The 24,952-nt window shown below is 34.3% G+C and overlaps 1 long non-coding RNA gene across 1 annotated transcript in view; it reads left to right on the plus strand.

Moving 5' to 3' along the window:
- The window catches only part of LOC112531979, a 75,354-nt gene extending 51,755 nt beyond the window's left edge, over window positions 1-23,599 (plus strand). The window contains exons 3-5 of the long non-coding RNA XR_003074179.3: window positions 13,338-13,535; window positions 19,542-19,714; window positions 23,119-23,599. This is a non-coding gene — a long non-coding RNA (uncharacterized LOC112531979). The remainder of the gene's footprint in view (window positions 1-13,337; window positions 13,536-19,541; window positions 19,715-23,118) is intronic.
- Window positions 23,600-24,952: the final 1,353 nt, after the last annotated feature.

The raw sequence follows: 24,952 nt of genomic DNA on the forward strand, positions 1-24,952 counted from the left end.
ATCCAATGAACTAGACTGAATCCCTAGAGTGACAGAGATTTCTTCTTTTCCATGTGCCTCTTTTGTATTAAATATGGGCTAGGTTCCAAGTGCTTCTATTCTTGGAAATAATGAAGATTGCCTTTATAGAAACATGCATAGAAATGTAGTTTGCAATTATACCTGCCTTTAAGATACTCTAGTATTTTTTGCAAAGAAACGTACTACTGAAGAACTACTGAGTATTTTGTGAAAAAAACAGATGGAGATATGAAATAATACTAATAACAACAGCATCAAAAAACGAATTCACTTAATCTGAAAAACTATTATATTGAGGTATTGAAATATCATAAGATCTGCTTATTAGCAGAAATGTCAGATGAAACTTGATCAAAAGCACGAAAGACACACTGGAAACGATCCTCTTTCCTTAAGAAAAGATCAACCATACTCAAACGATTCCAGATATGTAAAGTCAAGGCCATTTTTTAAAATGTCAGAGGTATTCCAGTCTTCTGTAGTCTTAGCCAACCTTATACACAGGAATTTTCCACATTTCTTCTGTTATTATTTCACTTCTTATCCACAGAAAAAAGAAAAGAAGAAGAAAAGAATAAAAGCAAATAAAAATAAATTAAAAAATAGCCAAGTATGAAGGGCCACATGTTCTCTTCCTTTTTCAAGTTCAATTTCAGGTCTTACCAAGACAAATCTTGAAAGTAATCAGCGTCACTTCTTGGCTTTCTACAGTGCCTAACCTAGTATTTCACGTGTGAATGCTATCATTCAAAATGGCGTGGTGATCATCTTTGAAGAAATTATGAATTACATTAGGTATTCATCTCATCTCTCTCTTGTCAGAATATGTACAGAACCTCTTCCTACAGATAAAAGATAAATGCTTTCTTTTGAATCATACACTTTCCTGTGGCTTATCAAGTAACTAAAAAAATGCCAAACCTCTACAAAACTCCCAGATGTTCTTCTGTTTTCTCTTTTAGCCATTCATTTTGGATTAAAGAGGCAGATAAAGAACAAATATATATTTTCTTTCAGCTTTGGAAATTTATTTTGTGATTTCCACCAAATACATCATAATTTCATTCTTTTTCCATTTTATGTTCTCTTCAGTTCTTTGTTCTGGAAATTCAATATATCACTTAAAAATCTGCATGATGACATTTTATCACAGGGCTAGCATTGCACCTTGAAATCTCATAGTAATATACAGATGGGACATTTTACTGTCTATATCAGTCCAAAACTTTTGCTCTAGTGTTTACAATGGTCATAAATTTTGACTCTGATCAGCAGTTTATTTTAAACCAGAATTTCCATTGCAGCATTCAAACTTTATATGTTTAAGAATGTCTTTTTTTTTTCCTAATTAAACTTCTTCATAATTGAATCTTAAAGACTAAAAATGCATCTTCATGTATAATAGAGTGTTTTTGCTATCCACAACACTTTTATCAAACACAATCTGTTAATGACATATTAACTCAGCCAGTCCACGTGCTACAAATGGCAACACAATCATACTCTTATAGCTACAGCCAATAGTAGAGGATGGAGACCCAATGCCATTGCAATGGTTTCCAAGTCCTGGACCAGAACTAAGCTGCTTATTTAAGATCTAATGTACTTTGGCTTAAGTACTTGATTATGATGAGCCAATATGCCCCATATCATAGTCCATGTATTCATTATCATATTACAATTCTGACCTATTCTTGTCTTCTGTCCGTAAACAGCAACAGTATCAGCACCTGTTTTCTTACAGCTAGACTGTCTGCATTTGAGGTATTATTTATTATGCATAGTTTATACCTTGCTAACTCTCAAATGAGAATCCTAATTTCAGTATGAGTATCCAGAGGACTGAAATAGAGCATGAAACCGAACATTGGCAAGGGCAATTTTTATGATAAAAATGTCCATTTACCCCTTGAGCAAACCTGATAATTTCTACTCATGGAATCCCACTTTCATATTTGCCTATATATATATTCAAGTTTTTTAATAACTGCTAAGGATTACCAAGAAGGATAAAAAAACTTGAAGATCTGAAAACAATTCTGGGGCGGAAAGGGATTGCTTTTGAATTGACAAAACGCGAATAACTCAAATACCAATTTGTAAGTCTTATAAATGTGCCATCTTGCTGTGGGAAGACTGTGAGACTGTGGGGCCATGTGAGGCCATGTGTCTAATTTTAAGTCAGAAATATGTAGCAATCCTGAAGCATATAAAACTTCATTGGAGAAATCTTTAAAGGTCAAGGACGAACAACTGAATTCATTAAAATACATCCAAACCACAGCAACAACCCAAAACAAGATATTCATACACTCTGAATATGCTGCATCTTTAAAATCAAGGTTTACTGAGATTTGGGGATAAAAGACACAAATGGTCTTCGCAGCACATTTCTGCCAATTTTTATTTGTTTATTTTTCTATTTCCTCAAGAGTTATTTCAGCATGAAGAGAGCAGTGAGTTTATATATTCACACTACAAAGCCTCCTGATACATGCATACATTAGGGTCAAATTTGTGAACTGTTTTGAACCATACTTTATTTGTTGATACCATTTACTATAATTGCAAATGACTACAGAAAAGAAGCCTTGGCTCATGGCTAAAGCTTATACAAGATTTCACTCTTCCCCAAATCATGATCTCTACAAATGCTCAAGCACCAACCCATCAGAATAGAATTGACAGACTTCAGTGTAAACTAATGGTTATTCGAGAACTGTTTTCAGAAAAGATTCCTGCATCTTCCATTGCAGTAGACATAACTGATGATTCCTAAAATTTGGTTGCTGGCTGAGACAAGTCACATCAATGTTTATCAGTCCTGCAGATGTAAAATATGACCAAAAAGAAAAAAAAAAGAAATGAGTAGCTTCAATCAGACTTTATTTTCTTTCCACTGAGAACTATGCCAGGTAGAAACTAAACATTTTAATTTTCCTGTATTTATGCATCTAAAACAAAAACCCTGTTCCTTCTAATATGACCTGACCTGTGGTTCATCTTGCCATCTCAACATAGATTTGAATATTTGTTCAGATCATTTAATAAAAGATAATAAACATATAATCAGTGTTACTGGACAAACGGACTACATTCTAAGGTTCACTGTAATGAAAGGTCTATCAACAAAAGTAATTTAAAATCAGATACAGCTCTGAAAGATAATGAATAAATAGAAACAATTCAAGTAAACAAAGAAACAAGGCTGGCAGATTTTAAATTATGGAAAGTAGCTAACTGATCTTGACTTTTGATTCTCTCCTCCACCAGCAAAAAAAAAAAAAAATACAATAACGCACAAGTATTGTACTCAGACTGCTAAAAGCTAAAAGCACACGGTTGTTGAGCCTTAAATAGCACTGTGATTATTTGAGCTTCTAAAGAAGCCAAGACATATCGCCTTTCAGAGGGATTATTGGCAGGAATAGCACAAACGAATGAAGGAGTCTTGACAGGAGAAATGAAAGAATGAATAGGGAAAGCATCTGTGTAAAAAATCACCTGTGGAAAAACATTTTACACCTCTTGGGATATTACTGGAAATAAAGTCCAAGTGAGTGTGTGTAGGTCAGAAGGGGTAAATGACAGGAAGGGAGAATATTACATGTTAAAATCATAATAGATATTGCAGTGGCAAAATCAAACTTTTCAAGTACAAAATGAGAGAACACAAGTCTTTGAAGTGCAATTCTTTTCCCTAGAGGGTATGCTTTATGAAACACACTTTTAATACTTACTCAAACACTGTTTTTTTCTGCATGTGACCTCTATCCCATTGAGTGAATAAGACAGTGATCAGTTATAAACACTAGCTATTCAATATTTTGTTTTACAATCATTGTTCACTTTGTGGACTTAGGTCTTATCTATTGCATGTGATTCTAAGGCTGCCTTATGGGATTTTCTCTGGCACTCAGCATTGGGATGCTTCACAAGCATTAATCTATCTTCACAAAGTGTGATGTGATGTGAGGGGTTATCCCCACATTACAGATACCATGCTGGACCAGCAAGACAGTGAGAGAGAAAGTACCTGCTTATTAACAGTCCACAGTTTAAGGTCTAGCAATTGATTTCTCAAGTTACACAAAGCAGAACTTAGCACATTGAAGACAATATTTCAATCAACTTCATCTGTGGCTAAAAATGGCCAGAACAACTCAGATCAACAGATGTCTACTACTGCCTGTAATGTAACTACTTCTACTATGGTATCAAAGGAGAACTCTACAGCAGAGATGGAATCAAATTATACAGAGTCTAAATAAGTAAGCCTTTTTTTTTTTTTTTTTTTTTTTTTTTTTTTTTTTTTTTTTTTTTTGCTATTTCATTCACCTTTCAACTTCAACAAAAGAAGGGCAGGTCAGATGAAAAGCAAACATCTTCTTTGGGTCTGCTAACAACACTGAATAAAGCATGGGCAAAGTGGTCATTGAATCAAAGTGCACATGCAAGAGAATGTAGAAGCTGTAAGGTATACTGTAGTTCTGTGGATTAAAAACATGTTGCTTTACTTATCTAAAGTGGGGCATGTGGCTGTTTCTATTCTATTTCCTCCATTTTTAACAATTAATAAGGACAGAAACAGAATTTCTGCTATGTGACATATCACTTTGTCCTTTGGCAGAACTTGGAGATTTGCATGGTCCTTGGCTCATGGTAAATCTGCTAGCAATTGTGAGATATTGAAGAAGTCAGCAATAAGGGAAAAATTTAGACTCACTATGCTTATTCCATATCTATTGTTTGTCCCAGTCTTACTGCATTAGCTAGCCAAATAACAATGAAATGACTACATAACCTCATAAATTGCATTGAACCAATGACTTTTTTATGTTGGGCATAACAGAAGGGCCTTCAAGACCACAAAGAAAGGAAGAGCATGGCCAGTCCTAGCTCAGACTTACTCATAAGTATCAGCCTTTGCTACAAAGACCCACTTTAGTGATGGAAAATGATTGTTCTTGCTTTGAATACCAAATTAATTATGAACAGAATTTTCTTAGACTGGGCATCTTACCACACAATAAAGTTCTGTATAGTCTCTAGTTTTCCATTTTTTATGTGTCATAACACTTAATACTGTATTTTTCTTACATAAGCTTCAAGGAACGTCCATGGCCATCTTAGACCAATGTGCAATGACTGACTACAAAATCCCACGGGATCATTGCCATTTTCCATGATGGGATTTTGTATGTCACTGGATTTACCACACAACTAGCAGAGTTGGATGATATACAAAAGCTATTCCACATAAATATTCCCTATAGGAGCAAGGTGAGAAAATAGATAAAATTCCTTCCCTAGATTACTATGGAGTGATGTGATATGCTAACACACTATCTTCCAGGTAAGATATGTTAATTCCTTTTTAGTAATAATACAGAAATAATTACTACTACTACTAATAATAATAATAATTACAAGTGTTTTAGTTATAATAAATATCTTCATGTCACTTGCCTATACTTCCTGTATTTGGTATTTACTCTGCCTGAAAGAAACAGAACCAGGCTGTCTGGTCTTCAAAATAGCTACTGATATTCAAAAATGTAGATTTAGTGTATGTATTCTTTTTAATTGAAATGAGTTATAAGTTCCTTGTTTTTCCTAAAGCATTGGACTAGTCAACACAAAAAGCATCTTTGATATATCAAGAGAAAATATTGCCAGAGATTTAGTGTCTGTGGTAATAAGAGATTCGTAATTTCTTTTTTTTTTTTTTTTTTTTTTTTTTTGAAGGTTGTGTGCTTTAGCAGCCCAGATTTTCCTAAACATCTTCAAGATCAACTGATTCACCTTTATTATTTGATGTCAGGAAAAGAAAAATACATATATAAAAAAATACTGATAGAAATCACAAAGCTGTGGTATAAAAGTGGGCACCATCATTAGCATGACTTGTCCAAGATGGTTTTGAAGCCTGAAACTTTTATGGAAATCCAGAAGACAGTAAGCCACCAGGAACTGCCAGTGGAGAAAAGACCTTCACTTCAAACCAGAATTATTGCTCTAGACTTTTTGAGAAACTAAGTTTGAATTAGACATGTGTTCAGAATTTCCTGTTGGAAAGCATGAGCAGATCCCTATTCACTGTGCTAATTTTTCTGCTTATGCTTTTTTGTATATATTGGATAGCTACTGTATACACTTTATAGTGATGCCATAATACTTAGCAGTGTGACATCTAAGTCCTTTTGTGCATTCATTTCTTGCCCATTAAAATTATATTGCTTGAATGCATGTCCAATAATATAGATTAATGTGATGGTTTGTTTGTTTGTTTGTTTGTTTTTTAACAACCACAGAAATGCTACAGAAAGAGTATAGGCTTCTAGGCTAAAATCAACTAATTTCAGTAAAACTATGACTGTCCATGGAAACTGAAAAAATGCCTATGCCTCCCAAGTAAAGTATGGGCAGACTTCCAATGATACATTTCTTCTCAGAGAAACTCTGTATGAAACTTCAATCTTAGGAATATATAGAACGATACAGTATTAATAGAACAGGTTAGTCAACACTCCATGATGTTTAACTTTGCTGGGTATCTGTTACTAAAAAACCTGTTTGTCAAAGGTTTCTTTGTTGCATCTATTATTGTTAGTCCCTAGTAAAATAGCACCTACCACAAATTCAGTGTAGTTTTTCATCTCTGTTGAAATACAAATAATAAAACCAAAATTACATACTGAACCACTAAAGGGTATAATTCAGACGAGCAAGCTTTTGTCTTAAGCAGACACTATAAATATTCCCAGGGCTTGTCATATAATTTTATTTGACATTTAGTTAAAGACCATGTCTACTAAATGATCAGTTTTTCATCATTCCTTAGGTTGATACTTAGTACATGATTGCCTGTGTGACCTCCTGAGTTATAAACAGCCTTAAAAGTTAAACTAAATGTTTTTATTGTGGCTATTGTGCTACATGATTTGTCTGTTAGAGAGGGATATGCCAAGAATATTGCCCAGCTCTGCACAATGAATTTGGAAGTGTCTGCACTGTACATTTCAATAAGATCAGCTGTATTCAGCTTTTCCTGTTGACTATGGTCTGCTATCAAGGTAAGCAGAACTAAGCATACTGTTTTACAGTTGTTTATTTAATTATGCACGTACACTAGAGTAATGCAGTGCTGATGATGACAGTAGGTACTCTTGAATCCACATGAGCCACATAATTTTTTTTTGGGGGGGGGGGGGGGGGGTTGGAAATTTGCTTTCCTTCTCCAGTTTTCCTATGCATCCATTCATTTTAATATACAACATGTACAAGATCAGGATTAGTATTTTTAAGCATTCTATAATGTTTAAGAAAATGTCATAGAACCATCATAAATGGCCAGCTTTAAGCAGTAATGGTCAATAGTTCAGCAGTAGCCAAGAAGATACACCAAACCTCTTGAAATTAACCTGAATTGCATCGGTATTTTATTGCTGAATTGATCTTACAGAACTGGGAATAAACATACACTGGTATACAACTAGAATAAATGTTAGGGAACTGTAATTGGGGTTGGACTTGATGATTTCTGGAGGTCTCTTCCAACCCCTACAATTCTGTGATTCTGTGATACTGTAATTAATGCTTAAAGTAGTGTTGCAGTTGGAGTTTAGATTTGTTTTTTTTTTTTTTTTTTTTTTTTTTTTTGTGTGTGTCAGATTTTGTGGTGGAATTATTTGAACACTATCTTTTTGAAAAGTTTTGTCTAAGTACATTGCATCTTACGCTGTATTTCACCTCAGTCATATGATATGATACACATGTTATGATTCCTTCTTTTTTTAAAATCCAATTTTCTGAAGTTTATTTCCTTCTCTGCAAGGCAAAAAATAAACATTTGCTTTGTTTTTTCTCTAAAAATATCTAGTTGCCCATTTACCCAAGCAACCAATCTGAAAATACCAGCCATCATTTAGTTAAAATAAAAATTGTAAGAACAAATAATCTGGGGTTTCTGCTCAATATGTGTTAATACCTCTTATTCTAGTTAATATTTCATTAAATAAGAGATGTACGGGAATTGTAACAAGACAAGACTGACAAAGTGCCATCTAAAGTAGTCACAAAGCCATAGATGATATGTCTTGAAGATACAGCAGTTTTAATTTCTGTTTTATCCGGTGAGGATGTTTTGGGTTTTTTTTGTTTGTTTGTTTGTTTGTTTGTTTTTGTTTTTGTTCTTTTCCCTTTTTACTCTTAAAAAAAAAAATGAAGGAGAGGGAAAAGGAAAACAATGAAAAGGAAAGGAAAAAATAATAGAAGCAACACTAAAGAAGCTCTGTTCTAAACATAGCAGATTTCCCAAACTAAAGCAGACAGAGCAAGGATTTACCTTGGAAACTTTCCCCATACTTACTGCTGTGACCTATATGAACATCAGCAGAGGTCCAGATCTGTATCTTACACACCCATCATCTTGCTGACTATTTTTACCAAGATCTACATGGTTTGACTTTCATCAGAAAGATTCCATGTTGAATGTAAGAAATCTTTTTGCAATTAATATCTTTAAAGCCAATTTATCAAAACAAGTACTTCAGTAAAGCTTTAACAATAATAAATTAAAAGTCAGAATAAAACAGGTCATTAAAGATTTCTAAAACAGATCTTCACAAAAGAGCACCTTTAAAGTGCAGGAGGATCACAACTCATTCAGTCATTTATGTTGTGCCACAGCTCTGTATTTCCTTCACGAAAGATACTTTATATGAAAAACATTTTATTTTACAGAATGAACAAGGACACAAGAACTCTGATAGATCTCTCATTGAGAAAAGCATTCCTACTAAGGAGATAAGTGATGTCATTTTTGAAAACTTATCCATATTTCTATAGCAAAAAATTATTTACTCCTTCAGAAGGGAGGGAGAGGAGGGTTTGTTGACAGATTTTGTCCTTGTTATCATTGGTTTTTGATACTCTTTTCTCTCTTGAGTTCCCAGCAGTTGTGAGTGCACGTAATTCTGAGAGAGTAAGACATGATCTCCTCCAAAGTCAACAGGATATCTCAGAACACCAGAAAAGGGGACAAGAACAATTAATAAACATGTTGTGTACTTTCTGTGGCACCCATGTGCTGATGCAGAGATAAACCAAGAGATTTGGCAGAGCTAATAAACATTAGTTGCTTTAGAGGAGCTTTCCATAGTCAATTTGGAAAGATCACATGACAAAGTTAACTCACTTGTAACAAAATCAATGCCAGAGAGACAGATCTTTAAAATACTCTCCCATAATCCTAAATCTATTTTGAGATTATTTTCTTTCCTGTGAACTTGTCTGTTTTAATATTTACTGCCATGATTCTTTTCCACAGAGACTTTAACAGACACATTTTAAGAATGTGTGTTCATACATAAAAAACACATTCTAAAGGACTTAATGAAAAAAGTCAAAATAAAATTCACTTATCACACATTACTGTTATGAGAGTGATATAGTTGTGTCTTTGTTGTAAAATCAAACATGATACAAAACACTTGTCACACTTGTCACAAGATAGTCATTTTAAGCACCTTTGTTTTAAGGAGGCTACAGGGATACAAAAAATTCTTCATGTAACGATTCTGAGATTGTGTTTTCCAAAGATGGGGTAAAGCAGGAATCAAATGGGTTGGGAATGAACAAGAGAGGGAAAAGAGCATAAAAAGACCAGTCAAATATAAACAGATAGTCTGTCTGAACTCTGCACTGCAGTCTGTCCTATGTTCTCATTAAATTCCTCTTTTAATCACCTTGAATGCATAGGAATAAAAATGCAGGAAAAATATGCAATCTGATTTTTAATGTATGAAAAAATCAGATGTTTCAATTTATAAATATACAGGTTTTGGATAATGATTTCTGAGATCATATTTGAAATAAAAAGATGAGACAAAAAAGTACAAAATCAATAATGACTATTTATGGAAGACTTTGATTACTTAACAGATCATTCATCAGATGTTCTTTTAAGAGGTTCTTCTATTTTGTATAAGTTTTGTTTGGTATTCTTTTCTATTTTACTTCATGAAATACTTGTTAAATAGTTGTTTAATAAAGATTATCTGATAAAATTAGGAGAATGGGAACATATTCTTTTTCCTTACAGTGAGAAAGCTTTTTAGTGTTCAGCAGTTTTTGAATAAAAATGCTAAATAATTCATGAAGTATTCAAACAAATGTTTGCAAATATATTAACAGTAAGCTCTCATGAACACACTATCAGATATCCAATTAAAGCAATCTAGAATTCTTTGCAGCAATCCCAGTTTACCACTGGATTACAAGAGCTTTTGGATAGTGATTCCTTGAATCTGTTACTTACTAATTTATCTTCAACTATTAAAATTGAAGAGCTGAATGAACTAAGAGTTGAATGTGTCTCTTATCAGTTTTGAATGACATAAGCACCTCTCTTTATATATGAGGTTAAGCTGTTGAATTCTAAAGTATTTGTAGGTGAACCATATTTAAGCAGTAGATAAAGAAAATTAATCTATGTGTAAACGAGAAAAATATTCTAAGAATATATAGAGATAAAACCCATCCAATATACAGCCTGCACTGATAGGAAATAATGTGAAGTACTTATGTTTTACTTTTTTTTCCCTATAGCTACCCCCAAGTTCTAGAAACCATTATTTGTTTCTTGCAGCTTCTTTCTGTTATAATGAACAATCACATCTTCTCATTTTTTAGAAAACTATAACTACATTTCAAAGGCTTCTACATGAGCTAGAATTTAAAGAAATACAAAATCATAATATTTTCATTTGTCTAGGAATTGTAAAGATATCTTGAGAAATACAACTGAATTTTGTACGTCTGATGTGATTTTGTGTGCTACATTCCATGGTGAATTCTCACATGGTTTTGAGATTCACAGCTAGACTGCTGTTGTGGTTTAACCCACCAGGTGGCTAAGCACCTGGTTGGTTGTGAGTTGTTTGCTCACATATACCTCAGTGGGACAAGGAGGAGAGACAAAATAAAGAAAAATAGAGTAGATAAAGAAAAATATAATAGTAATAATAATAATATGTGTTTACAAAACAAGTGATGCACAGAACAATTGCTTACCACACATTGACTGGTGCCAGTCCCTGAGCAGCAGTCAGAACCAGTCCCGGCTCTGTCCCTCCCCAGCTCCTTGTGCCCCTTAGCTTCCACCAGTAGCAGAACTGTACAAGAAACTGAAACATCTTTGGCTCTTTTGAGCCACTGCTCAGCAAGAACTAAAAGGTTGGTTTGTTACAAACACTGTTTTTCTCCCAAATCTGCAACATAACATCATACCAAATACAAGAAGGGGGAAAAAAAAATCTGTCTCAGTCGAAACCAGGGCAATTTCTCTTTACTTATTTAGAGAAGTTATCATTACATGCACATTGTGTCAATCTTCAATGGACCTTCCCAATAACAGATTACTATCCCTTCACCCTGATCAAAAATCCTCACTGTGGTTCAGAATATAAGAAAACAACCAGGGAATCTCTTCCATAGAATGCAGAATGTATTAAATAAATAGCAGCCTGAAAAATTTGACAGATTTCTATCTAAAAAAATACATCTATTTTAAGTCTGCATTTGTCTAGTTTTCAGAAAACAACAAAAAGAAATTTCTATCGCAATAACAGCTTCCAAATGATTAAGACCTGTTAATTTATGTTCATATAATTTTGAAACAGAAATTAGAGAGTGCAAGCTCATTGCTCACTACAGACTATTTTTTGAAAATACAGAAATATTGTCTGTACTGATTTAGTCTCGCACCGAACACTTTACTATAGAATTTAATTTACCTTAAATCAATAACTTCATGTACATTTTCTCAAAGGCTGGAGCTCTTTATGATCAGAGTTTTACTGTGAATCTGTTTCTAAAATAATTATGTGGGACATTTGGCCACAATCCTAAAACAAGCTCTTTTATAGTCACCACCAGGATCTGGATTTTCTCTCACTGCTGTTAGCTTACTTACTCTACAGGCAAGTTAATATGATTCCCATAGAGCTGCATCAGAGGAGGGTCAGGTGGGCATTGAGGAAAGATTCTTCACCAGAGGGTGGTGGACATGGAACAGGCTTCCTGGGGCAGCAGGTATGGCCCTGAGCTGAAGCAGTTCAAGGAGCATTTGGACAAAGCTCTCAGACGTTGGATCTGGATGTTGGCTGGTGCAGTATGGAGCCAGGAGTAGGACTCAATGATCCGTGCAGGTCCCTTCCAACTCAGGGTACTCTAGGACTCTGTGGTGATACTAATTTATTTTTTATACCACAGAAAACTTATTAAAAAGGATATAGTAACTATGTAAAAAAAAGACAAACACATTACCGTGATGGCTCTAACTTCTTTGATTACCATCTGTGAATAAATAAACAGCTGAGCTGGTGCCATCTTTTCTTAGCTGGATGTTAATAGATTATCTCTTTTCTCTGAGCTTTTCCTTTTTATGTGCTCTAGACCTGAATTAACAGGTCATTATTTCATGATTCTTTTCCAGGCCAATGGTACAATACAATAATTGCACAGGCCAGCATGAACATTTTAAGGCTTTCATTTGGATGTTTTCAGAGTGAAATAGACTTGACTCTGATTTTTCACAGTGTAGTGTTACTATAAATAAAAGTACAGAACCGTTACTAACAAATGAACCAGTACGTGTGATGCTGACTTTAAAAAGTCAAGGAAGATTCCATTACTGAAAAGTAACCATTGTTCGTTCACTGTTCCACTGGAATGCACTCTAATCTGAGTTAAATAATTGAAGATTCAGCAGACATCAATCACCAAGAATTCTACTTACATTTTGCATTTATCAATGATCAATTTAACAATGATACATAAGTTTGAACTAAACAGCTATTATTTGTATGGAATTTTGTACAAAATAGAACAAAATAAAAAAGACTGAGACAAAATGACAATACTACACCTTAAGGGCAATATATATGTTCATCAATTTTAATTATGTTTCTAAATCTAATCATTTGTTTGAAGGCGTCCTGCTCATTAGTAAACAAAGATTAGTAATAATTACAATAATTGTATCATGGTTATAAATTTCAAATCAGAGCATTTCCTTTAAAATTAAGAGTAAACAAACTGTGTGGTGTGATAACTGAACCAGACCTAAAAGTGGAAGGGCAAGTAGATGAAAGTTAAATGAACCATTCACATCAGTTGTACTTCTGCATGCTTCAGCAGGACAACAGCTTCAGTACGATTTGGTCGCAGAATAATTTCTGCTCACTAAAACCAGTAAAACCAGTAGTAACTAGAAACATATGTTTTCTTTTTCTTTGCTTTTCTCTTTTCAGGGACAGGGGAAATAATGATTGAGAAAGAGAGCTGAAGAACACCTTTAGGACAATAACATCTCAACAACTATTCCTTTTCCTGCTAGAGAACTGAAAGAACTTTTTGTTTGTGACGTAACAGGAGAAAGCAATAAGCCTTCTTTAGGAATGATATGTTGAAGAAAGCTGAAAATTAAGAAGACGGGGAAATGATAGTAGGTCAGTTAGCTTAAATGAAAATATTTTAGTTAGTATCCAACAGTTTTCCAGTACTCCTTTCTAGGTTTGCATGTGCTAGTACCACAGTGAAAGAACTACATTCACTGAAGTAACAGTTAAATGTTGATATTTAGATTGATATAGTATCTCTTATAAGCAATCACTAATAACTTTACCCACTTTTTTGGAGAGGAGATTTTTTCCTCTTAATTGTTTTGTTTGTGGTTTAAACATGGCTGCTCTCCAGTGTTGATTAAGTGTTTGTAAAGGTTAGGCTGGCTATTTTTCTTCCTTGGGGTTTTGTTGTTTATAACCTTCTTTTCCAACCTAAGATCATAGAAAAGTGTTCAATAGTCTTTTATACCTGTAAATAAATCTTTCTATCACATCACCATTCTACCACAAAGACAGAATGTAAATTTTTGAGCCTGATTTATTATAAAGCTTACATTGCAAATGCCCATTTCTGTTTAAACTGCAAAAGACAGAAAGAAGAGAAAGAATCAAATAGCTTCAACTCTTAGTAATCATTTGGTTTTCATAGCAGCGAACTACTAAGTAAATCTATTCATAGCAGTGCATGAAGTCATTCTTCACTGAAGATGAACAGCATAGGATACTTGCCAAGGCAGATCTGAAAAGTAACCCTGACTCTAATGAAGTCTCCTTGGGCACTGAGAATCTTCCTTTGAAATTGTGATTGCTTTCATACACTTGAAACTGTACCCAGATGTACTTTTATATGAAATAAAGAATCTATATGCAAAATCATTTATTGTTCTTAAAAATATTGAATATTGAATTAATGAATTTTAACAAGTACCAGCAAACAATCATGTTTTCAGAAAGTAAAAGTAATGTATCAGAAACAAAATTCTAAAAGAGAATCTGCATTTCATTAATTACATCAAACATAGAGCTTCCATGATTTTATTTTCTTCTGTTTACTTGAATAATGTATTGTAATTGTACTATTATTATTATGATTTGTTTTAACCAAATTAGACTGTCATATTACACCCAAGACTTTGAAAACTATTAAGATATTTACTTATATACATCTTCCATTTCCTATATCACCACCTACACTGTCTTTTTAAATCTCTGATCATAAGTTTCAATTTACAAACAATATTATAGTAATGATAGTTCTGTTCTGGAGGAGTAGAAATTTTATAAAAAATTGCCCAACTATATTAACTTAATAATTTCCTCCAATATTATTCATATCCCATGAGAACAACTGAAATGAGTAACTTTGAACACTGCTACAAAAATCATGTGTCTGAAGGTAAGCCTAAGCCTATGTTTAGACATACTGAAAATGACTTTGATCTGCTGATCAGTATCTTGCATTTATTTTCATGTAATCTCATTGAAGAAAAAATAATATCAGAAAAAAGTCACTAAGTCACTAGTAGCTTTTTGGCCTAAATGGCATACTCAGTTTTAATTTCCTAGTTTAGCTAAAGTTTCTGCTCTGGTGGATTTTTTTAATACTAAATGGGAAAAGACAAAAGCAAAATTTCCAACAGTGCCAAAGAATATCTTTCCTTTTCACCTTCTGCTCATCTTCAGAGGAAAACATTCACCACATATCAAGTCCAACAAAGCACTTCACATTTACATGCCTAACCACATACTCAGTTTAGCCTACTTTAACTTATCAAAGTGAATTTTATTAAAGAATTTATTCTCTCTAATTAGCACTATACACTGAAGTGTTTGTTGCATTATGCTAGGATTACGAATGCTCTTATTTTCTTGGTGGGAAAGAAAATAAGGCCAAATGCTTTCTTTTTAAACTTTTGAGAATACACTGGGGCTTCTCAAAATGTCATTGACCTGCTGCCTACCTACCCTGGAGACTATTTAACACTGCATGGAGGAGAAAGTAGTAGAATATTGGATTGATTGTTCTTGCTGTTACTCAACCATGATTATGCCTGAAACACCTGACCAGAGATGGCTGGTCCCAGCTGGATAGCACTGCAGCTTAACCAGTAGCAGCTAAGGCAAGGAGCCAAAATAGATGTGAGCTTACTCAAATCAGAAACATCTGAAATAGAAATAAAAGATAGGGAAAAATAAAACAGACTGGCAGCCAGAACCTTACACAAAACTGCTAACAGATCTGGTGCAACAAAATTAAATTTGTGTACGTACTTCTTTTATTAAGTTTCAACAATCTCCCTGTGCTAAAACAACCTTGCTGAAAAATAATTAAGGTGGAATATCACAAATTCTCCCTTCCTACTCTATTAAGGTTTCGTCAGTCTTGACTGAAAAAAAGTATACATTTATTTACCTGCAACACTGTGAGAAACACCTTGCAATAAGAGAAACTGCTGAATGAAGAGGTGATTGGTGAAGGAACAGTAGGTCAGTTTCTTTATAGGTATTATCAACTGAGAGAAAAATCTCCAAATAAAGTGATGTTTGCACCACATTGTAAAACAAATTGGGAGGTGAATATTTTAGCTTACAGTTAGAAAGAAGAAGAAGAAGAAGAAAAAAAGATGTATTAAGGTGTATTTCGTTATATCCTCTGCCATTATTTCAAGACACAACAATATTACAGAACTGTATTGAGGTACTGGCCTACAGTCTTTGACTGCACTTATGGTACAAGTATAAAATCAATTCTCTGCACTCCCATTTATCTCAGTACTGATGTTAGCTGACTCTCTAACAGAATGACTCTTCTGGAGAGGTAGTTATTTTACCTCAGAGTGGCATTTCAGAAGCCTTAAATGGTCTGAAGAGATGGCACATGACCTTTAGGAATATTTTATCTCTGCTTACCTCTGAAAGATTATAATTTAACTCTGTGTGAGAGTGTAAGTCCCTTACCTATCTCTTGTATATCTCAAAATAGTATGGCTGTATCTTCTTTCAGAATCGTTGGTTGTTGACTATAACAAGTTTTTAACAGAAGCTGTAGATAGAAAGTTAGGTTGAATATAATTACCTTCTGCTTTTTTGTAAACATTTTGTGTATTAACTTGTTTAATTTATAATTTTGCAAATCATTACTGGAACTTCAAGCCTCATGATTTTTTTATCATTGTGTCTAAGATAGGTGATGTTTGTTCAAATGAAATTATAAAAAAGGTCTTGAATTCAGGAGGTTCTGATGAATAATATTCTAATTCAGAACAGAGAGGTAAAAAAAAAGTTAGAAATTCACATATCAAGCAAAACAACCACCAGTCCTCTAGAATACCTATTCAAATATAGAATGACTCAAAAATAAGACATGACAAATGCCTTAAATCACCTTATGATGATACAGATCAATATCTAATTAACCCAAAGCAATGCACTATTAAAAATTTTGCTACCTAGCAAATTATAATGAACAACAGCAACAACAACAAAAGAAATTTAAGCAAATATTCAATGCATGTGTGTAATTGAAAGATATATAAAAGGAATAAAATACATAGTTATACACAAAAATATGTAACTGCTAACTGGATAAGCAATTCACCAGTGAACTGAGAGCATGAAGAGTTAAAGACACAAAAGCACTGCAGAAGCTGACAGTAATGGGAGAGTTGCTAAACTTCCTTAAAAAACTTTGGCTTTACCTTTGACACATGAGAACTGCAGGAAAAAGTACAGTAGCTAGAAAATTATAAGTCCTTGTGTTTTCCAGTAGTTAAATTGCAGAACAAGTACTTTCACTTACTAACAGCATCTGGTTGAATTTTCACTATTATCAGACTATAATGAATTGCACAGATCAGTCCTGATATAATGTAACATCAAGAAATGCAATGCATCATTATGAACATCATTTAAAGGCTTTGTGATCTAGTCCTTAACTATAGTTATTGTCATTTTTAAACTATAGCCTGACATGACAATTCAGACTTCGGATTTTTACAGACTTAATATAGGTCCTGAAATAGGAAGTTGAACTCTATTCACAGACTGGAGAAAAAAAAAAAAAAAAAAAAAAAAAGGCTCCTCCAAGGGCTAAATCAAGAGTTTAACTTAGGTGTGCTGAATTCTTCTCTAGAATATCCCCTAGACAACTGTGTATAAGACAGGCTTCCTAAAAGAGGCAGCTATGTTATATGCCAGTAGCTACACCATACAAATATCTTTCCCCTTTTGATTAAGGTTTGAATTGAACTAACTCAAAGTAGCTTTCCAAAGTGAGACTTTATTCTCAGGCTACTTTCATGTGAAAACACAACACAGAACATAACACCACAAAAGAAAAAATTCTGTTTTCCAAAGCAGATAGAAATTTGCAGTTACCACTTACCATAAATGAAATAGTAATTTCAGCCTCAGATCTCCAGATGATAAATGTACTTGTGGAAGGAAAACTTTATTGTAGGAAAATGCCTACCATAGAACTTGTACATCAGAACAACTCCTATGATAATGTTGTTACTGTCCTATGTGATATGAAACTCCTTCATGTACTGCAGCACCTAACTAGACTTCAATCTTGACCTCTAACTTTTCAACCGCTGCAAAATTTTGTATTTCTATTTCTACATTTATGATATTTCTAATTCTGCATGTCTATGATACTACTCAATTCATTAAAAAACAGGCTTAGCTGGATCACAGTCAGAGTGATTAAACAAATTCACATTGCCCCCATCAGTATCATTGGTCTCCAGCTCTATTCTTTTCAATGTAATAAGACTACTTTTCAGTGAGGAAAACTATTAAGTTCCGGCAGTTTTAATCTTTTTGCTAGCCTGCTTAATTAAATTAGAAACTATAACTCACTTGTCACTTTTTTTTAATCTCTTCTCTGAATTCTTTACAATTTTACAAATTATTTTTTGGTATTGTGCACAGGATTCTATGTGTTGTTCTACTATAGATTTTGTCTCCCCAAAGCTGTTTACTGTTTCTCTTTCTGATCCCATAAATAGTTGTTTATCCCATTTGCTGTTCTTCAGTACTCATTCATTCTAACTGCCTTCCAAATATCTCCTTTTCATTAAGTAACAATATTTGATTATTATGCCTACACTATATTACAGCAGTTTGCTTTTTTTTTTTTTTTCCTTCCCTATACAGTTTCATTTTGCAATTTCTTGCCTGGTTTTCTGATGTTTTGACATCTCCTCATTTTAATTTTATGCTTTCATCTCTCAATTCAGTATCATCTGTTATTTTAATCAACTGTTAATGTCTTCTTCATGATAATCAGAAAAGTTGTATGATAAGGAAGATTTTAATAAGTTTAAATCTAAGCAAAAATATTTCTGGTTTGTTAACATTTTATATGATAAGATGTTCATCATCAACCATACCTTTGAAAGATGACAAACCTTATGTATGTCTACTTCACTTAAATATATATATATAAGCAGATTAAGGCACACTTGCATAAACAATTTACTCACATGAATAAAATTCTGTGGAATTAGTTCTTTGTTCAGTTATAGACATATAGTTGTTTTTTCCACAGCTCACGTAAGTAAAGTATATGAAGCAGATTGTAAGAGTTGATGAAAGTCATTAGTACTTTGCATCACCTCTACTAATTCTATGTATTGTAAACACATAACTTTAAATACAAATAATTCTGAATACACTGGCTAACTGAAATGACCTAAATAATGTCAACAGTATAAATGGAATAATTGCTCAATTTATCATCTATTTCTACTTAGACTTCTCAGTCAATAAGTTATCTGTGATTAAAAAAAAATACGCATCTGTCTCATAATGAAAATGGAAGTAAGGTATATGAGTAGGGGATGTCTAGATTTGCATTATTAGGACTTGCTGTGAAATACAGTCTGCTTATGCCATAACACTGAATATGATTTGTCATCATTCAGCTGTTAATTGCATTTTAAAGAAAAAGACAAAAAATGTACTCAAGGACTACGCTCAGAAGTTTACAATATGGATGGTCAGTAGGTATGGACTTGCCTTAATTATTAGCCTAACTTAGCTCAGGTATTGCACTGGAATTCATTTTATGCAAAATTCTAAATCCTGTTTTTTCTCCCTCCCCAGTCAGTGTAGGAAGAGAGGGGATCTCCAGTGGGCAGTTCAACTGATTTATCTGAAGACAGATTTAACCCCCCATGGAGGTGCCTCTTTCTCCTAACTATAGAAGAAGACGAAACAGTTTGTTTAGATTAAACGCCCATACTGGTTAGTTTTATTTACAAGAGAGGACACCCAAGGTAAGAGAATGGGCTGAGTATCAACATTGTACATCTTGTCCTGTGAGCTCCAACAGTAATTACACTGACATTACACTGGTACTTGTCAGAATGAGTGAGGACATCTGAATTTGGGCTGTAGTGTTTATGAATTACTGCAGAGCTTAAGAAATCTCTGATTTTTCTATGGGTCAGTGGAAATTCTCACCTGATCCTTCCAGAGGCAGTGCAGAGCTGTGCTGTCCATAAACCCACACTGTGTCTAAACAGCACTCGGTAATTTCAGCCTCTGGGTAGTAACAATAGCAGATGCTTATTATATTTAATTATTAACCATCAGCTCTTTGAACTTATCACCTTAGTCCCTCAGCACCTGCATGATGTATGGCAAAATTCTCACAATTTCAGCTTCCATCAGTCAGTAAGCAAAAGATGAGCATCTGCTAGTGCTCACCAGTCCCTCAGGATTTATGCAAGTATCATTACAGTTGTTCCTAATGGTGTTTTACACAAAATGAGGTAGGGTCAAGAAGGCATGCTAGGTTATTTTACACATATACAATGTCAAAGCATTTATTGCCCTGCATATGGCAACTTTTAAACATAAATAGATAATACTAGTAGATCATTTATTACTACACTTAATATTTATGCAGTGACATAAATTTACATGTCCTTTTAAATGAGTTTGCATTTTAGACTTGGTAGAAAACTCAGGTGTACTTGGTTCCTAGTTAAATGAAGGAAGGAGAGGTAGGGAAACTGCTGGAATGCTGCACTTCACCCTCCTCTGTCATTTCTGCATTTTGACTTATGACCACACCATACAATGAGGAAAATCCTATTTGAAAGTGAAAACAAAGAAGCCAGGTTCTCACAGCGTCATACAAGATGGCATTTATAAATGCAGGGTTTTTTTGCATGAAACACAGGGTCTGGAAACAGGGATATGTTGCCCTGAGGACTTGGGCTGCTAATGCACCTGTATTAACATCTCACTCACATACCCCACCTCGTTGCATACATCTGTTAAGGTCAGAATGCTGGCACACTTCTTCCCTCTTTGGAAGGAATTTACAGCAGCTACTGAAGAGCCCCTGTCTGCTCAGCCACAGGCAAAGGTTGGTTCCTATGTGCAATGTGTCAGCAACTTTATAATTTAAAGTCTGACTTTCTTGCAAAACATTTTGCATAAAGTAGGCCAGAATAATGAAGCAATTAGCATCAGTCTTCTGGGACGCTTTCAAGAGATTACCGTCAGGTTCTCTCCCAAGGCTATCCCCCTAAAGAGGGGGATATCCCTATCAGTGCTGAGACACGATATTCCCTTGCCTCATGAAAGATGTGAAAATTATCTGGAAAGTCACATTTGTTATATCTCACAGGACTCAGCAATGAACTTTGGAATTCACGTGGCTCTAGTGAAAAATGTCAATATAATGGCATAATGATACGTCAAAGGTGCATTACCAGAATTTGGTAAAGAGAATTTGTGAAGAGCCTCCCACCATACTAAAATGGGAATAAAACTGTCAATTAAAATGTGAACAGTAATATTTGAATATTTCACGTCATTTTTTTGTAGTATTTGTCATACTTTGCCTCCTTTTTAAAAGAAGCTGAATGTAAAGCTTTGTGTTTGTATACCAGAATATGGCCCATATATTTTAAAACCTTTCAGAACATAACTGTTTTTAAATTTTCTTTTTCCTGCATTGCTCAGTTCTCTGAGAATCCTCAATTCATTCAAATGTAAGTTTTTTTCACAGTGTAGTTTATGCTGGTAGATAACAGAGGCTGTCCAAGGGTATATAGACAGATTTGCAGCCTAAAATTTAATGGATTTTTTTTTTACAGTGTCTGAGTGCGTGATTTAAAATTATCATTTTTTGCAGCGGTTTTTCTACCCATCTCTCCCTGCCAATGCTGAGTCAGAGAGTTCAGAGTATTTAATTGAAAATGGAGTGACAAGTATTTTACAGCCTGACTGAAAACCAGCAGTCAATGGGAAGACATTCACTGACTTCACTTAGCTTTAGAAATCTGCACCAAAGCTTGATGTATATTCATTGTATATTTGTGGACATCATTTTAAACTCCTTCTCATCTGTAAGCACACAATCTTAACTAGACACAGAAATGGAGAGTTTCAGTCCTTCCTTCCTAAGAAACTAATATTGCATTCCCTTGATTTTACTAAACTTATATTTAGAAAAGTAATTACATTATGACAAGAAACATTTGCCTTTTATTAACTTTTGGGTTTAATAAAATCAGGACCAGAAAGCAGAACACTAGTAGTGGGGCCCTGGTGCAAGAATTGAAATGAGATCCTTTTCCAGCCAGCTGTTGTAACATCTTACCTTTTCCTGCAGTCAGCAATCTGGAAACATCACTGTAGTTACACTGACAACACCTTCAGTAGCTCACAGTTGAACTGTAGAACTCTCAAAATTTGTTTGCAATCTCTACGTATGAGAAATAAAACAGAAATAGAGCAGTGACCTTAAGTATTTATGACTGTTCGGGTGTGCAGAATCAGCCTGAAGGGTTAATTAACAACTGCATCTAAGTCCTGAGAACATCTACCTGGACTTCAAGGTTCCACCCAGTCCCTGCAAGCACTAGCTAAAGTACAAGGATGTTAGACATGTGAAAAGAATAAAAAATAGGAAAGTAAAAGCCATACAACTGTGGAAAAGTTATCAGTAATAGTTTTCGGTACCCTTCTAATATGAAAAAAAATAAAAAATGAGAAAATGACAAGGATGGAGAAAGAGAAGTAGGTTTGTAAGAATCACAGAATCACAGGATGGCCCAGGTTGGAAGGGACCTCAAGGACTGTGAATCTCCAACCCCCACACCACAGGCAGGGCCACCAGCCTCCACATTTAATACTAGACCAGGCTGCCCAAGGCCCCATTCAACCTGGCCTTGAACATCTCCAGGGACAGAGCATCCACAACTTCTCTGGCAGCCTGTTGCAGCACCTTACCACTCTCATGGTCTTCCCTGACATCCAATCTAAATCTTCACTCCTTCAACTTAAAGCCATTTCCTCTTGTCCTGCTGTTATCTACCCTTTCAAAGAGTTGACTCCCCTCCTGTTTATAGGCTCCCTTTAGGTACTGACAGGCTGCAATTAGGTCACCCTGCAGGCTTCTCTTCTCCCAGCTGAACAAGCCCAGCTCCCTCAAAGACTGTAAAATAAAGAGAATTCAGCCAGATCTCCCTCTACCTCTATTCAAATCTTAGCTAGAGCTCTCCTTCACCATTTGAGGTCTGTCAGAATCTGAAAATGTGATCTCCCCATTTTCATACTGTAAAGCAAGATGAAAATATATTATAAATAAATACATTAATAAATAAATACCGTGCCATTAGTAATGCCTTCCTTTCCCTTTTCTTCTTTTCTTTAATAATAGTTATGGCACCTCGTGTTTTAGAACTACAGCTACTCAAGGTTCTCCACAGGCAAACAGCAGCAATGGGGTCAGCTATAAGAGTTTTGCAGAAAGAAAGGATCTTGAGAGCATTTTGGCGTTAATCTGATCAGTCTACTTAATAACATTGTAGATATGAGGAAAGGGGAACTGTAACTGTATTTTTGTGTACAGAGCTATACAAATTAGGACATTGCTTCCAACCCAAACCATTCTATGATCTTTCTGTAGATTCTTCTAATGCAAATCCCTGTGGGCAACTTAGCATCCGTAACGAAATAAAAAGATGTTTTCTTGTTTTTATTTATTTGTACAGTAGAATCTCAATACTTTGTATCATTGCATGGGAAGATCTATTCTAAATGACAGATTAAATCAACACTTGGGGGATCCAAATTTTACTCATTTATTTCCTAACTGCCATTTGTTTACAGTGACTTATGTTAATAAATCATCATATTGTTATTGATTGTTATTAGTACTGTTTCTACCTCACTAAAATTCTGTCCTTGACAAAATAAATAAATAAATACATAAATAAAATCTGTGTTCTAGTTAAATGAATATCTTGATGGTGCCTAGAAATAGAGAAGGACTAATTAGTGAAGGAATCCTTTATAGTGGTCATCTTTACAAAGTCATTAGGAAAATGAATGTCCAAATGTATGTTGATGAGATGTCAAACACACTATAAATGCTTTGGAGAATAGTATTAAAGGCAGTATATTAACATTATTATGTCTCCGTAAAGCTTACTAAATCTTCACCAGAATAACAGAAGGTGATAGGTAATGTTTTAAGCTGAAAATGTTCTTCAAAACACAATCTCTTGGGCATTTCCTACTCACATGCAGGCACACACACATATGTAAATGAAATATACAATGGTTCCCTGTTATATCAACAGCTAGCATATACAGCTGACAATTTTGCAAAAGGCTATTTAGTTTCTGAATTACAAAAGTTATCAAAATTATCTTATTTTTTTCTGACCTTTGTCTAAACAGAAAGGAATTGTTTTGCTCAATTATTACAGCTTTTGTGCCCGAATTTCAAGCTCTGTTCATTTTTGTATGAAGCAGAAATAACTGAAACCACTGCCAACCCCCTGAACTATTCTGAGTGATGTGACTGATGCAAGAAAAACTCATGTTAACTCCTATGGTGCCTCTAGAGTGCTATATAGCCAATGACTAGAACATTTAAGAGTCCTGCTCTTCTCTACTATTTTTCTACTGATTATCAATTTTGTAACAACCACTAAAATCCAGCATGTGTTTTTTGCTAAGATTCACAACCCACCATATTAGCACAAGTCAAAGCTAATGGTGGTTTAAAATAATGTACACCTATGACTTGAAGTGGTTTAGGAAATGGTGTATCTTTGTCATTGGAACCTCTCCAACTGGGACAGTAGCTTTTGGAAAAAGAGTGAAGGTTGTATTTGTGAGCAACAACTTTTTCTCCTTTCACTGTAAATCACTAACGCTCCCCCTGAAGGCACCTTTTGATGCACAGAAGTCAAGAAAACCCTTTTATACTTAGCTTTCTGTATTAGTTAAAATAAACACAATTGGTCTTGGTGCTTGAATATTTTTTTTTCTATTTTAAACAATCTATTCAATGACATTTAAAGGCTCTTGAATTCTGAAGAATCTTTGAGGAAAGCATCTTCTTCAACACATGCTAAGTTTTTCTTCCTATAACACTATAAGCTCACGTAGCCTAGAAAAATATTACTTCTCTGCAAAAATTTATCAAGCTTTGATAAATAACATATATTTTGTCAGAGCCAGACAACACAGATGAAAGTGTG

Source organism: Gallus gallus, chromosome 2 (genome assembly GCF_016699485.2).
Source record: "Gallus gallus isolate bGalGal1 chromosome 2, bGalGal1.mat.broiler.GRCg7b, whole genome shotgun sequence".
Classification (NCBI taxonomy): Eukaryota; Metazoa; Chordata; class Aves; order Galliformes; family Phasianidae; genus Gallus; species Gallus gallus.